Source organism: Varroa destructor, unplaced genomic scaffold (assembly GCF_002443255.2).
Source record: "Varroa destructor unplaced genomic scaffold, Vdes_3.0 BEIS01000002.1, whole genome shotgun sequence".
Taxonomy (NCBI): Eukaryota; Metazoa; Arthropoda; class Arachnida; order Mesostigmata; family Varroidae; genus Varroa; species Varroa destructor.
Window position 1 is genome coordinate 1,099,761 of NW_019211455.1, and position 17,436 is coordinate 1,117,196.

The 17,436-nt window shown below is 48.4% G+C and overlaps 1 protein-coding gene across 1 annotated transcript in view; it reads right to left on the reverse strand.

Annotated features, from left to right (window-relative positions):
- LOC111244428 (uncharacterized) overlaps nucleotides 1–17,436 on the reverse strand; it is a 54,117-nt gene that overhangs the window by 19,620 nt on the left and 17,061 nt on the right. The window lies entirely within an intron of this gene.

Here is a 17,436-nt window from a genome sequence, read left to right on the forward strand (position 1 = left end):
TGCTCGGGAGCTCAGCAGAAGCTTCAGTAAGCGTGCCCCCACAACGATGCACTACTAGACAATGCAACCGAAACTTTGTTAAACCATCGTGATCCAAAAAGCTGACGAGACTTAGCATTGGCCTATGTATTTTCCGGCCCGCAGCGGGTTTGTATCTCAACCCCTATTTTAAGGGTGCTAAAGCCCACATCCACTTACTTCAAGACTTAGCAGCCCATCTTGGTTGTTTCGTTCTCACAAGTAGACTGCACATACTCAACTCACGATTCTTGAGCTCACTCTCACTTTTACGCGCATACTTGCCTCATTCTGAAAGCCCCGGGACGCAGTCGTCTCTTCCATTTGTGAGATCTCGATGTGAGGCTCGATTAATCCTGAGGGATCTCCGCTTCTCGGAATGCTATTCGACGAGGCAATTAAGGCGCGTCAATGGAGTTTGTTAATGTTGCCTAATGATCAATAAATAATAGGCATGGGATGGAGAATGAGTTCTACTTTGAGATGGAGTCTATGTGCACCTAGGTGTGTATGTGCCTATACGCTTTCGGGCAGTGCCTGGGGCAGCAACGGAGTAGCCGTCTGGAGCAAGGGAGCGCCCGTTGTTCGTTGCTGGATGCTCCCACGGTCGTCGTAATTGCGACAGTACGCGTAGGATCGAGGATTCACGAATCAAGAAGGAATAGGTTCAGGGATATGGATACCACGAGAATAACAGGCAGGCAAGCAAGAGTGTAGACGACGAGTTAACTGCCATACAGACGGCTGCTGGTATACGAACCTTGTATCACCCGCTGAATTTAGCAACCGATTTCCTCTGGAGTCGCAAACACTTTGCCGTCTGCTACCCCTTTTTCAACGAGTGACCACCGCCCCAGTATAGTTTATGGCTTTCCTGCCATGCTACACGGCATCTCATCTCGCTGCGACCTAATCCCTATGTTCTCCAAGTGGCCTCCTTTAGGGAACACAGAGGCAGCCGCCATCGTCTCCTTTGAGTTACTTCCAGCCGCATTCGGTCTCTCTTTACCAATGGAGCCACCATCGCTCTGTATTCCATCCCATATTATTTTCTTGTCTGTGTCAGATCCTGCTGGTGATGATGGCGTGATTGCTGCTGCTACTGTTGTGACACTGGCACTGTAAAACTGCTGGTAGCGCTGCTGATGGCGAGGTGTCTGCGTTTTGGCTCCGCTTCGCCGGTCTGTGTCGCAGGCTGTCTGTATGTTTTCTGATGGCCGAGACTAACGCCGGTTCTCTGCTGCTAGTTGTCTGATTACTGCTATGTGGACAGCGGCTAGGAAACAGCTATTGGCAGGCTGCGCCAATAACGGCCGCCGCTGATGCTGTCCTTGTGGAAATACAAAGCGTAGAAGTGCTCCGGATATCCATAGGATTCTATTTGGCAGCGGTGAGTTGGTCTAGGGATCCTCAGGATCACCAGGGACTTTGTGTGGCTATGGGACTGTCGGTCGAACACTGTAAAACAAGAGCGCGTTACGGGACGACGAGGTGGCAGATCATACTTCTTTATTTGCTTTTTCTCTTCTTTCTAACATAGCAGCAACAGAAAAAAGCCCCCTGATCGCCCCTGCACTCACGCACAATCATCCTTGGTTTCCACACAGGATTGTCTTTCTCCTGCTTCTTTTTAAGAAATGAGAGTCAGACGAAGAAAGCCAGAACACCTCCCTCACCTATCATACTCCTTTAGAGAACACAAGAGGACCTGACCATTATCACTGACCCTGCCACCCTTATCATCGTGGAATACTGGAATACATCGTGGAAGAATGGGACCCATGCTGAGAAGACCCTGAGAGGACCATGCTGAGAGAAGGTTACGTACTACATGCGTTTGTATCGTCGAGCTTGCACAACAACTAACTGCATAAGCTTCTTTGTAACGTGTAACGAAAACCTCGATATCGTTTCGTGGTTGTTGTGAACTTTTGTAGCTACCGACTACTTGAGTGCACTAGCTAGTAAAAGAGAATCTTTCGATTGGAGTGAGTGAGATATATAAGACTGATGCCGAATATAACCGGAAGATAACTGTAATATGTGGCTGATCTTCAAGCAGGACGCTGTATGCGATATTTTTATTTTGCTAGCAATTTCCGTATGTGGCAATAGCGGAAGTAATTGCTAAAATCATATTATCCTAAAATGGTAATTACGGAGAGACGAATGATCGCCTTAGTCAGCCGAAATAGGATGTTTTTACCATCGAAGGATAAATGATAATTAACGAACCGTACACGAAGAGATGAGCTTATGTTGAAGTCAAAAATAAATTTTCAATTATTTAGTCTCTAGAAATAGCTTTTCCCCTTTCTAACTCTGCAACTACCCACAACTTTTTGTTGTTCTTTCATTTTTGTATATTTTTGGTGTACAATTTTCGGAACTTAAAGCCTACTCGATGTGTGTCTACATGCACAATACATTATAGCAATTATACTTACCCTGGAAACACTGTAGGCTTTCCGAATTACGGAATAATTATGCTGCGGCCACTATTAATTACTTTATTGTTGCGCTCGAATCTACCCCGTCGAACGAACGAGTCCCAAGACATTTATTTTGGGCTAGTTCCCCGCATATAATTGAGTAATAGTTGCTCTTGGCATTCACCGCGTGCCTTATTTTGCATTTGATTATACATAAGGACACCCAGTGCACGCCGAGAGGCTATCAGCTCTCAGGCTGTTAAAGGACTGGCGCGATGAAGTCGGATCTGGGGTTGTTTTGAGTTACTGTCTTCTTTAAGTAGATTCGGCCATTTTCCGGCTTGCTGATTAACTGCTAAAAAAATAAGTTTGTGCTGCCGCTGCTGCTATGTCTGGCGAATTGCTGAACCATGCGGCAAGCTTCCTACGGTATGTTCGCTTACAGAAATATGCCTATACACATGCAACTATCCTCATGCATGGACACACGTATACTTTTCTCGTGATCTACACATGGAAGCGTTATTCAAGTTGCTGGACCAGTAATTCTATGTGTATATAGACATAAGGAACGACAAGGTTAAACGTACCAGTGTTACGTCCTTATTTGGATCAGTCAGTTAGTTACTGGAGTTATACCGGAGAAAGCCACGCTTTGTTCTCTTTCGACAGTGCGTTCATCGTTCTTCCGGTGTGCAGTTACATGCTACTGCTCTCGACTCACTGGGCCGGACGGCGTCGAAACAGTTGCTGAGTCCTAGGCAATTTTTTTCTCTCGCTCTCTGCGTCAGGGTCCTGTACATACACGTCTTGCATCACAAAAACTCGAGACATATCTCCTTCGCCGTAACAGTGCATTGCGGCCGCATCGAATTCTTGCATTTCCACCCGAGTGCTCACAGCGCACCTTTCGTTGTTGTCCACATCCATACGAATGGCAAGGTTACCCCTTGCTTCTCTACCTCCCTCGAAACAACAAACAATATATGCAAATACACACAACACACAAAGTGTATAGGGAAACAGATAGAACCTCACGGAAAAGCAAATACGGACGGCGGACGTACACATCATGCAGCCAGATGCACGTACCCAGAGGGGGCTTGTAAGTGTGTTTCCCTCGGGGAAGCGGAGGACGGGGCTTTTGAAATCATGACGGCCACCTAACCACCTTCGCACGTCCAACATCGCTTGTTGCATAGTATAAGCTTGCTTACCTGTCCAGACTGTAGATGGCAGCAGCGGACAAACCGCCACTAAACAGTACAGCACGCACGCTTGTATCCACCAGCTGCTGTTTCTCCAAAGCGACTGTAAGTATCAGGCATACCGGTGCTGACAGGCTGGTGGGCAACTGCTTCAACGGCAATAACAACAGCAGCTCTACAATTCGAGATTGCGGCCCACAAGTCGTCTTTACTCTGACCCGTTTTATCTCGCGTTGTTCCCCGATGCGCCCAAGCCCTATTCACTAGAGAGGTGCTGTGCTTGTCTGCATGCGACCGACCTTCCTATATTCTGACAGTAATACGAAAAGGGCCGAGACCGCCGTACGGTTCCTAGGCGATGTTCAAGCGTTCATGGGCGTTTTTGCTTTCTCGGTTTGTCGGACCGTCGAATCGGTGTACTCGACGTTTTTGTGTACTTCATTCGTGGCGGAGGCCAGAGCCGCAGTTGCTGTGGCTCTTGTGAGAGACTCTCTGTTGGTATATGTAATGTATGTGTGTATGAGTGCGTCTGCAATTGAAATGAGAGAAGCATTCGCGGAAAACAGCGTAGGATGATTTTGGGGTGTGAGAGGGGCGGTGTGGGGATCTGTTGGGAACGACAACGAAAGAACCAGTAGAGACCTGCAACAATCGTAACAGCAAAGCCAGCGGCATCGTAGACAAACCCAACGTAACGTAAGTTGACGCGCTGCTACGGAAAAGGCTGCTGCTAGTGGCGAGGGAGAGGGATAATAGCGTTCAACAATGGCCGACCACTGAAAACTGACACTTGGTGGTAGGTTCGTAACCAGGTAGAGCTTGGGTAGAATAGAAGCTTCGGGAGGTTGGATTATACTCACCGCACGGGTCGCTATTTTTGTCGTTGAAACTTTTTGCTTTACCGACTCCGGGACAATCCCTGTCGGTAGAAGAGCGGAACCCTATCAGTGTAAAATCCATCGTTTTGTCCAATCTCTAGTTCCTACCTTGCCGTAATTCTCCAGTTGCACCCCACTTGCACCACCCCCGCTGTTACCTAGAATTGAACCTATTGTTCGGTTCCGTCCATCGCGTCATGTACTATTACATCAGCCGGCCGGCGACTGTGTCCTACTACAAAACAATAGGACCTTTAATCCGCTAGAGCAGAATAGTCAGCAGCACGACGATATTGTCGGTACTGAAATCGATGTCATTATTTCATTCCTCGGAAATATTGCATTCGTCAGGAAATATTAACAAGCAAACGAAGTGACGAACCACCAAGAAACTTCTTGTTGTTCTTGTTGATGCTGGAGCAATGGCTGTCTTCACTTTGGCAAATAAGGGTTCGCCGCACTCGGCTCACAGCAGTGGATTTCCTGGTCGGTTAGTTAGTTTACCTTAAGCAGTACTCTGAGCCGGAAACCTTACTAAAAAGGGCATTATCCAACTTAAGAAAACATTTCTTGTCACATCAACGAGGAAGAGCTCTGACACGCTGTGGCGGTCTTCTCCTGTCCTGCCTTGACCCGTCTGCAACAACTGACGAATACTGCCGTTCTATTCTGGCTTCTTGCGCAGCTGAAGACATTTTAGATTGCAGGGTCAGTGAAGCCAGCTTCTGTTACTACCGCCACCAGCACGGAAAAGACGAAAATTGTTAATTGATAAGGCAAGAGGAAACACACGCGAACACACACACATACACACACTCTAGTACACTGTATTTCACCTTGTCGCCATTTACGGATAACGTCCACCATTGGGTATCGTATCTGAGTGGTAGGCACTACCTTTTTTGTCATTTGCCATCTGTCCTAAATAAAACGGATAGCTGTGTTGGACAGAGTAAACAGAGATTATACGACACTCATTGTTACGCTAGTTCAACTAGATTCATAATCCTGCAACGGGACAACGACCCAACGGTGATCCCGCTGAGATGCTTCAGGAGACTCGTTTCCCTTTGACGGAAGCTTGTGCAACCGCTATAATCCGCAGAAATCCAGTAACCGTTTAGGCTGCTATTAGCTTACACCTGAAATACGATGATGGTGGCTATGCAGTTGGAAGCAGTATTTCTGGGTAGCAGATTGAGACATGTAGGGAAAAAGGGTAAATTGCCCTGTCCAATATTTCAACAAAATCAGACCAGTTTTCTGTAGAAATGTCGTTAGAACAACTAATGTGCGTTTGTTTGATCTGGATATGTTATCCATGAAGGGGCTGGATGATTTATCAACGACGCAATGAGGCAGTTCACACAGCTGTGAGGATCTCACGATAGTCAACATGTTAAGAAACCACTGAACATTTTGGCGCCAGATTTGGCGAAACGACTTTCTATGTCTATGTAAGTAGGTCCAATAGATCGTTTTTATATATCCTCACTCTCCGGTAGCTGGCCGGCACATAATGGCTTTACCTTATGAGTTTCCTGTTTGAATCAGAGAGGTTTCAATAGTCCGATGTCGTTCGTCTGTTCGCCATGAATACCGTCACTGTGGAGCGTTCTGTTTAGCTTTAGCTCCCGCACCCTTATTGCTGCTTCTATCTTTCTGTACATTTCTTGCGGATCCCCCTCATTCTCAGTCCGTTCACTGCTGCCCACAATGCTTGGAGCGCCATAATCAGCTATCTGCCATCTGCGAGAGTATCCGGTGGTGCCATTCTACTTTCAAACCTCCGGGTCGCCTGCTTCACTTGGAACACGGAGGAAGCGGCAGCTGCAGCGGCAGTCGTCTCACTTACTTTCATGGGTTGGCTGCTTCTGTGCTGATTCCGAAGCGAGGTTCAGATTGCTTTGAAAATCGTCACATTTGCAATTTCTCTCCCCCTCTGCTATGTTGTCGTTTGCTCATTGGCTCTCGTCCTTTCAGTGGGTCCGCGTCCTCCTGTCTGCATCGATGTCATCGGCCCCGGACTTTGTCTCTTTCTGCAGGACGAGGTACAGATTCGGACAGACACAACAGGCCTCACTCGAATACAAGAGGCCGCTCTCCAATCGCAGCTTGAACGATCGTTGAAAACCCGCAGTAAAGGGGGATCACCAGCCCAGCTCAATTTCTATTGTTGTTAGCTATCTCAGTGATGCAGTAGCGTGTCGACAGGACGAAAGCAGCGACTTGCGCAATACAAGCATCAGATGCGATGTCAGTTTTATGCTAGTGTACGTAATAATACACGTATATAAGAAATTTGCTTCCCTGTAAGTGTGACACATTCAGTAGACTGTCCTAGGCATCCGGCTAAAAATATGCCCATAAACCTGCGTCTATCCGAACTTGTCCGAGTTGTGCATGCGATTATGCATCGGCTGATCCATTATGCAGCTACGTGTATGGCTAGACGTCTGCTAGAGAAATAGGAACATAAGTTGCGCCCCTTGTACAAGCGACAATCAGATCTCAGTCGTAAGCCAAAGCTCTTGGCTTCTTGCGTGCCTACAGTAAAGAATAGCTTTTACCTTTTCTTCTTCTAGCTCGTTTAATCTCCCTAGTGCGTCATTATAGTAAGTCGACAGTTTTACATTCTTACTTGTAATCTTGGTCCATAAAGATGCGGCTAATTTCTCTTTTGCAAGCGATCTAGGTTTTGCCTTATTACTCTGCTGCTGGCCTTGTGTGCGAATGCTGAAATCGTCGTGTACCGGCACCCACTGACATTTGTTGGCTCGTTACTGTTCAGCTCCAATCGCATTGCTGGCAGCGTCGACGGCAACAGCAATAGGCTCACCCATATACCACTTTCGCCTGCCTACCTCGGCTCCCGCTTTGCCCTCTTCGTCCTCTTCGTATTCTTGATTACTTGATCGTCCATCCGCCCTCTGTCCGCGTTGTCGTTCCTCAACATCGTGTTTAGTTCATACATAAAAGGCAAGCTTGCCTACCAGTCGCCTAGGCGGACAAGCTGACATCCGGCAAGCTCTGAAAAAAGAGATGGCTTCCTGGCGTGGGATAAAACAGGCATGGACACCGAGCCAGGCCCGTTCTCGCTGCTTGTTCTCGTTGCGGCAGAGTCGTGAGCTGCTGCCTGTAGCACTCGTCAATGCCGCTGTGGCGGCCGCCCTCATCGTCGGTATCGTTGCGCTGTACTCCCTGGCAACATCGATCATCTGGACTCTCGCCGTAGCTGCTCGGCTGGTGTGCCCTGTAAGGGTGGAGAGGGGCGGAGTGCACGGAGCAGCGCTCTTGGCTTCAACTCTCTGCTTCTGTTTTGCACTGAGCGCTCCTCGGGAGAGAGGATTTGGCGTGGTAGCAGCCAGCCAACAAGCAGATAGAGAGGAATTAGAGCAAACAAGAGAAAATGCGAAGAACTAGAGAGTCAGAAACCCCCTGTTGGGTAAAAGCGAGGAGTTAGGATGGGAATAGGTCAGGAATAGAGGGGAGCGGGTGTTGCCATTGTCCAAGGGGAAAGCACGGTGGCACCGACTACCATCTCTCAACGAACAAACGAGCGAAGGAGCGACAGAACAGACATGGGAACGCTATCGGGGCTAAGACCGTGGCCTGTGGGGAAGAGTAGTCGAGGGTGGTAGTAGCAGGTAGGCAGTGAAGCGAACTCTTTTCTCCTCTCTCCTCCTTTCTCTAGCTTTCTCGCTGATTCTCGTGATGCCTTCGTTTCTTTGGCCAAACTGGGAGGCAACAGCGTATGAATCATGGATGCCAATTGAGCTTAATGCATCATCGGACATACCCCAAGGAACAGTACTGCTGCTGCTACTGGCGCCAGGCTTGGACCCCGCTTTGCTCCTTCGGAGGCCTCTGCTACTACGGTTTCTACGAGACTCCCTTGGCAATGGCGGTGGGAGAAGGAGACATCGACAGGGGGAATTTGTATAGTGCAGTTCATCGGCATCTTGCCGGCAGTGGCGACTGTAGTAACAGAAGTAGTATGAGAAACTGTTGTACCAGGGAGTCTTTGCCCTGTGTTGTCTACACATAACCGCTCTGCACGTTCCATATCCTCAATGATCGGCGGCTAGGTAGCTACCTTATTACCTAGTTAGTACCTCAGCTACAATAGGCAGAGGTTGCTATCTAAAGGCAGCGGTGCTTTCGGCTAGCTGACCGCGGCTGTACCGACCTCACCACGCGGAGTGAGGACTACTTCCATGTTGCTATTCCCCATTCTGACTCGCCCTCTTTACGAGACGAACTGAGTTAAGAAAGCTCTCGTTTTCTTAGTAGCTTCTGGCGAGATAGTTTTCTTAGATCTTTTCGTCTGTTTTCTCTTTATCTTGATCCTTTGCCCGGTTCACCATTCCTTACATTTCCCTATCGCCCGTCTGTTTTGATCTCTGATAAGGGTGGACTCACAAACACACAACCACGCGCGCATACACGTAGACATACACAGTAACGTACACAAAAGCTCAGCGGGTGCTGCTATAAGTTGAGTCGCTAGATCGTACAACCCCGTGTGAGCTACCGGCGATAAACTGTAGGGAAAGCACTTCGGGTTCGTGCGATTGTTGGGCTGCATTTCGTACTTTGATCGCTAGGCCGTAACTGTGTAAGTAGCAGTTATTTTCTTCAACACATTATAGACTGATTCCGTATAGTTTGTGTCGTTTTTCAAGGGAGATGGTAAATAAATTACAAGTACATATTCGGCACTGTAGTTGTTGGAATCAGCGGTTCAAAGAAGCGTGAACGAGATACTAGTTTAGCATATCATATTGTATCATCAAAACTCTCTCGTGCTTATTTCAGATAAGATAAGCATACTAATCGATGTTTAAATAACCAGCAAATCTGTACAAAGGTAATATAATGTAACGAAGTCAGCCTCATGTCAAGGTACTGCACTCGCGATTCGGGGGGGTCGGTCAGATTTTCGAGTATCTACGGCGGCGGATATCGATGAAATGTATGGATATGATTTTATCAGAAGTATGTTAAACATTTTAAAATCATTTACGAAGAAGAGACATACTTTAATGTTCTAGCGGTAAAAAAAAAAGTAAACAAACTAAATTGTGGGTCTCTAGAATCGAACAATTAGTATACCTTCTTATACATCGCCAGTTACAACCATTATGTACGTGTGCGAATTGATCAAATAATGAAATACCTAGCCCGTTGACAAATGAGTTTAGTTTTTCAAAAAGGTCGTAAAAACGTTTCAGAAGGTGAAAAAACCTGAACATAAGGTATGTCATTGGTGGGACATACGACACACCGTACACGCGGACCCACGCGATTTACAACACAGGCTCAAGTAGGCAGGCAGGCATATTCTGGCAGGCGACATTGAACATTGGTAGAAACTCGTTAGGTTTAACCATATCCATATTAGAGCGACAATTTCGTCCCAATCGATTTTGCTTACGGCATAGCACGTATGACATCCGTTTTGACTAGAGATTTTGGGAACACTGACAAGCATGGGGTGTCGTTATCCTCTCCAACTAATCCGGGCATGATTAAAGTGATCCAGGTCTTTGGGCACATAATTTTCTCATTGATTCATGACAAGGTCTCCGACTCCGCCAAGTCAAGACTCACCATCTACGTCGTATCGTGTTTTACGTCACCGAACGCAGGTATATACGCTCGTATATACGTACGTAGTTCAATGATGTAAAACGAATTGACAAACAAAATACAATTCACCCAGTCAAACAATTAATTAATGTTCACTCGTTTACTCTACGTCTCACATTTTTCTGCTGCCGTGGCCTTTCCGGGGTAAAATGGACAGATGACCTGTCTCGCGCACCCAGATACACCATGGTCAGCACAACAGAAGGTAAGGATATTTGTACTTCGTACTTAACGTACTCACGGGAACAACCGCTAAATCTGACAATCACAGCGACGCACGAAAACACACACAGACACACACACACACACCCACACACACACACCCCAGACTCTTAACGGCAGCGCTTCCTAACTAGATCCAACAGCCTGTAATATCGCTACACTGCCAGCTTCACCAAGCATCATTAAGATGCACTACGACGTGCAGACGGATCCCAATTCGAAGCAGCACGAAGCGAACCTTCCCAACGACACGGGCAATCAGCGTTGAGGTCGACTATGACGTTGCAACAGAGTTCGTATTTTGTCATAGAATGAAACGAAGTAAGCCACGGCATTTTCGCTACTGGTCCATCGTTCATTATTGTTGCTCGCCCGCTTGGCCGGCTGGTTGCTTGCTGCTTGCGCAGCATATGACGAAACCCGTTGAAGCCTGAGACCAAACCAACTGAGATAGAGTAATTTGTAATTGGTATCTCGGAAGCTTCGTTACCGTCACAGGGGGGCAGGCAGCCTAGCTCTTCTAGTTGATACTAGCTCCAGGCTTGAGACTCCAGGCCTCGTTCATTTACTCGGCTTCGTTCGTCTCTCTAAGCTGCTCGCTTCGCACTGCGCCTTTAGCCTCTGTGTCGCAGCTAGGGCCCGCACCGCTGGCTAAGGACCGCTGCCGCGGCGACTTCTCCCGCTTTCGCGAGGTCGGAAGGGGGAGAGGTTCTCTGAGGGAATCGTGGGGTAGTGAGGTTGGATAAGTCGTTATCTTTCTCCTTTTATTTCTTTGTGTGCGCGTTTGTAAGTTTACTGAGTGCTCACTGGCTGTCTAGTTTTCTCGCTGGGTCGAACTGAGCTTGAGAGCGGTCGCAGCGGATTTCGGACTTGGACAATTGCGCCGAATTCAGAAGGAAAGGAAAAACAATGAGTGGTGAGTGAACTAGTAAGGTTAGCTTGTGAGGCTCTTGCCGATTTTAGTTCTCTCTCGGTGTATAGACTACAGAGTAGAGTAGGCATCAGGCAGGCGATTCGGCACAATACAAATGTACGAGCGAGCTCCTGCCGATCGGATCGGAGCTACGCTGCCGGAAAGAGGCTAACCAGAGAACAGCACCGAGGATTGAAGCCGACTCTGAGTTCGAGTGAAGAGTGAGGACCAATCCGAGGCAGCCTGTGAGGCACTGCTGCCCGACTATACAGGGTGGCGGATTGATCTTAATGCCTGGTGGCTGGCCAGTGGAGAGCTTAGAAAAAAAAAGGGGGACACCACACACTCAACGCACGAATAACCGAACTGGCGATAGTCACAGCGGCACACAAAGGCGCGGCAGTATCACAATCGCTGCACGAAGGCTCGATGACCCGCGTTGTCGACTTATTTCGCAGTTCTCGCTGCTTGGCTATCAGCTCGCTGTTGACCATTCGTTAGCAGGCAGGCAGACATTACACGCAGTAGCAGCGGTGGACACCGAAGAAACGGCAGCAGTAAACGAAGTGGAGCCTAAAGTGACTGTTACCATTGCAACTGCGGCTTGAACTGCTGGCGCGGCTGCCAACGCTTTAGCCTCTACCAGGACGAGGACGCCGTGGAGGATGGAGATCGATTGCGAGATGGAGGATAGCGGCTGTAAGAGCAAAGCTCTTGTTGGCGCTGTTTGTAAGTGTTGTGTGTTGCAAGAAAGAGACTTTGAGAGATTGTGGGAAAGGGACGTTTTGCGATGGCGTCCTCTCTCGCGCCCCCGACGCCCCTCTTGCACCCCATCAGGCTCATTGCAGGTTACTGTCTATCAAGCAACGCCATACAAACGCGTTTGCCTCACTCATGGTTGGTACGACACCATCAACGGTAGCGGCAACAGACATACTCTTCCTAGTAGTGTAGAACGCAAGCTGCGCGTTCTATCAGCGCTTCAGCAGTAGCTCTCCTACCTTCACCAGCTACCCTCCTCTTTCTGTGCTGCTGTATTCTGTGCTGTTCTCCATTTTCCTTGATGCACTGGCTGGCTGTCTGCGCTCTGCACCTCTGGCGCGCGGTTCTCTATGTGGTACTCTCTGCTAATATCCACACACAGATACAGACATACACTCACAAACACACACACATACACACGCAGACGCGGACACGCAGACACACACGCCCACATACACAAACGAAGACATACATGCACACTCCTAGACATACAAACGCAGAGCAGCGAGCCTACACAACACACAGAGAGGCACTGGCGGTGGGTAACGAGTGAATGCCTGTTTGCTGGCGCTCCGGTTGGAGCCTCCACCGCTGGAGCCGAAAAAGAAAGCGACCAGTGCTGCCGCTGCCGTCGTGCGGTGATGATGATTGTAGCCAGTGGTGGCCGCGACTAGGCGACCCTCGCTGGCGCAAGTTCTCTGAAGCAGTTGCGTCGTGCGCATATCCCTCTCTAACTAAGAGTTCTTTAACGCTGACGCCCTCATCGTGCAGTTCCTTCAATGTTTGCCTCTTCTTTCTCTTTGGCTCTTCCCCGGTTCATCCGTTGGTCCGTTGGAGTTAAGTCTTTCAAGCCGTGTTTTTTGAGGGGGAAGGGGGTGTCTTTCAGTGGATGCCTTTCGGCGGCGGAGGCGGAAAGCGGCAGTGCCGCTGATGCTACTGTTGGCTGGGGGACCAGTCGGCCGTAGTTCCTTCGTCGCCATCGTCTTCTCCGTCTTAGCACAGGGTCTCTCGGGCTTCTTTTAGTCATCTTTGGTTTCCGCAGGGAGCTAGACGCCGGTCTGCTACTTAGTTAAGCTTGTCTTTGCTCTACCATTATCTTGCAGCAGGATGCTCTAGAGATGAGGTGCAAAGGAAACCAAATGCTAGCTCTCGGTTAGGAGAGAATTGCTGACAACCTGAGTAGAGCAGAGCGAACACAGCCTTGTAAGGAAATCATTCGGGCGATGAATCGCTAGGGAATCTGAGGACCACGGAGCTAGAGGCACGGCCACCGAAGGCTTAATTCCGTGGTAACGAAAACGGACACCAACGAATTCGCAAGGCTCATCATCCAGTCCCTACACCCAGCGCCAGCTTTTAGCCGCTCATTGTAGCCTGTGCTAGACGCAGTCACTATTGCTGCTGTTGCCACAAGAGACCAGGGCGGCTCACTAGCCGGAACTCTGAGCCGCATATAGTGACTAGCGAACAGACATGCTGCCGGATGGTATTGGCTGAGCTGAGGATGGACGACCTCCTTACGGTGCGAGACACGTTCACTCCCGAAGTCGCCATGGAGAAGCTTTTTCAACCGAGATATACATATAACTAGACATACGTTCTAACATGGGTGCTGAAGATACGGACAACGGTGTGAGTCCTAGCACTATAATCGCTATTGGCCGGTTGTCGCTGTTTTCTCCAGATTGCCCCAACATAAACCTCATCCAGTCCCACTTCTATTTTTCCCAAATTCTCCGGCGTGGTGGGGTTCTCTTTGTCCTTCCTCGATTTTCTGAGCTGCTTCATGTTTATTGGAGCGTGCACTAGCGCGCGATCGTCCGCCGGTAGGCACGTGTCATGAGTGTGCCGACCATTGGAAAGCAGAGCGGGGCGTGGATTTGGGTGTTTGGGTGCCATTCCCGCAGCTGATACAGCGGTACGCGAGTACCCTCCCAGTGGTAACGAGTTGAGGAGAACAGCCTGTAGAAGATAGGTACACACAGCCAGATAGTAATTTCACCGACAGAAAACTATACACGGCAGCCATCGTTACTGTTACTAAATCCACGGTGGAATGCAACCCTCTACCGCCACCTCCGAGCTCAGCGATCTTTTGTCTCTGTGCTCGCTCCTTGCACTCTTTTTGACTGTTTATGAGGGTCGACAGTTCGCTAAAGGTGCCTTACTAGACGAGACCAACGACTAATGGATGAAATTGAAACAGTGATAGACAGTAAACTGCAGCGGCAAAAGAGCACAGGTAAGGAAAGGAATGAGTTGACAACGTTGGTAACGGACCCAGTCAGACAGTGGTACTCACGAAAGCCAACGCTTCGGCATAGTTGGGCGATCGAAATAGATGAGCACACCAGAAAGCTAAGGAAGTCCGAACTATCGGCCAAGCGGGTGCGCTTTTTGAAATGAACCATCGAGAAGAATCAACTAAAAGAGACATTGTCGTCGATTTTAGGTTGGTTCAAAAGACGCAGAAGAACACTAGGGACAGTAAGACCCGTTAGGTCGCATTAGTAGGCGTTTCGTCGACTAATGTGAACTCCATTGGTGCGCGCGTATACCATTTTCATGGGGCTGTTTCGCAAGCGATGCCCCTACTACAGCCGCTAGAGTAACTAGCACCTTTTCTCTTTTTTAAGTTCTATTCAGCACAGATTTCGCTTTTTTTTTGCATTGACGCACATCCCACTCAAACGTCGACTGCTAAACCCAGTTAACAGCGTTTACCCGGTGCGCCATTTCAACTGAGGTAAGTGACTTCAGTCCTTTTCAAGAAACGGACTAACTGCACCGGGAAAAAAAAGCAATGTAACGGAAAGTAAAGAGAAAAATAGACTGCAAGGACACTCCCAGAGGGCCATACTCAATGAGCGCTGCCGCTGCCTCTGCTTTAACTACATCTATAGCAGAGGCAACACACTAATTAGGTGTAGGTTATGGGTGTCACAAAGAACAGCCGAAAGTAATGACGAAGGATGCCTAGTCAGATCAGATGCCTCAACTCAGGCGCTCACTATTACTATAGGTTTGGGAAAATCACATCAGATCGCGATAAATGATAGACCAAACTGTGAACGAAATGATCTGGGCAGCACCATAGCACGATGGTGATGAGTAGGATTGGCATTTGTTGTGGCGGCTCTTGCTTTATGTATGCATTAGGAAAGGCACTGCTGATAGGAAAGATGCACAAATCTTTCCATCTAGGCGCAAAAGGAGGGAAGCAACGCAGGGGGTCGAGGCCAGACAGAAGTAACTAGGCAGTACCATAGGCTATCGCAATACATCCTTCAACATGTAACAACAGTAATAAACACAAACCTCAAAATGAAAAAGAGATGATGGCTGGTAATAGATTAAGACCAAAAAATAGGGAAAGAAGGAAAAAGGTAACAAGTTGAGCCAAGCTATAAAGGGAAGTTTCAAAAAGGCGAAGAAAGTGTGATTTGAATGTGCTCCTGCTAGACAGAATCAAAGCGTTATTTTTTAGCCTTTGCATAAGCAATTTCAATCAGTTTCTTCGCTTAGGTGTGAGGCACTCCTCTACAGAAATGATCGCGAGGTTTGTCGCAGGGAAATTTGCTAAATACTTCAAATACGTTTGTCCACAACTGTCAGATCCCTGCGAAAAACTTCACACAACCCGTCTACAGCATTGGTGGAAGCAGCTCAAACTTTGCACGAAGATGAAACTCTGCCCCTTACTTCAAGACCAACCAGAGAAGTCTTGCAATCTTTAAAAGTATTCACCCGCTGTGGAAAACAAGCGTTGACACGTAGTTTGCGTAGCTGGTGATGTCGTCGTAGCGATTGCTGGTATGTTGAAGTTATGGCTTGAACGTACTGACTAACTGCAGACGATCACATAGTCTGCTTTTCGGTGGCGGTACGTGCCTGCTGTAAAGTTGAGGCGAAATAAATTTAAACTTGGCGCTTTTGTCATGAGCAGCCGTCAGGTGTCACCGCAGAGATAGAGAAAGAGTTGACTGAAGCCGCAGTCGTATCACAACAGCGAAATGGGGCCCAACGAAAAGGTGGTTCAAGAAAGAAGAGACCAAACTAACGGTTGGGCTCTCTTACTGGGCGGACGACTGACAAGCGACGGGCTGGAACCGGCTGGGCTGGGCTGGGCTCCATCCATCCGACATAGCAGGCACACGGGAAGCTTGTTGAGATGCAGAAGATGTTGACTCGCTGCACTCCAGCTGCTGCCTTCCGCCTACGTTCCGTTTGCTTCGTTATTGCGGCCTTGTTCCCATTCAGAGGCAGAGCGTGGAATTGCGTTCATTGAGTCGTTGGAAGGCCGCCCCCCTCTCTGCCTTTTCTTTTCCCTTTATACTCCTGCATTACCCCTGAGGGTAACTGGCAGGGGAGCCCCGTAGACGTACGTCTGTACGTTCCAGACTCCCTACGACACTCGGGTAACAGCAGCAGTTTGAGGTCGGTAAGGATGACGGCACAGTAAGTGTAGTAAGTGCGTGAGTGTTTGATGGCGTCTCTTGTTCAATTCTCCCTCTAAGCTCGTTCAGTCACCGCATCATCCCGCTACCGGGCCAATTGGGCTATTTTGCCGCCAAGGGGTTTGGTGCGCCCCTTTTCGGCTCCTTACGTGGGGGTGTTTTGTCCTCTTTCTTCTCTGTCTTCTCCCATCATCGCATATCTCTGGGGATCAACAAGTTCCTCGAAGCGTACGTACTGGGGCTTCTGCTCCGTCACTATCATCCATCTCATAGTCACCCATTGCTCAGGGTCTTAAGTCGAAGAGGTTGGTTGTTGAGTTTCGATAACAAACGGCTCTAGCAGCTGTAGTAGCAGTGGAGGCAGCTGAAAGAGTTTACAGCTGGCGTCTAGCGAAAATACAATACAGCTGTTAAGCGCTTAGCAACAGCGAGTGAGGCGCTGTGCAACAGTTCAATCGAATACGAGCCTGCTGCTGCTGCTGCTGCTGCTACTACTGCTGCTGCTGCTGCTGCTGCTGCTGCTGCTGCTGCTACTACTACTGCTGCTGCTGCTGCTGCTGCTGCTGCTGCTGCGTTAGATGTTACCAGTAGCGATGATGCTGCGGGAGAAACTGATCGCGCGAGGCAGCAGCAACCACATCTCGAGCAATAGAACAAGTACCATGCAGTGCTCATTAAAATCTCTATCGATGCTGTAGCTATTGTGTGCCATATTACCGTAATCATCTATATCGAATGTCATCTATATATATATATATATATATATAATTGCTGGTGAAAAATACGATACAACATAATTACACCCTAAATACCATTAATGATGCTGTGTTCTTATTAAACCGTAACTGGCCTTTCAGTCGAATACATGCCTAACAATTCGCGCAGATATAAGCA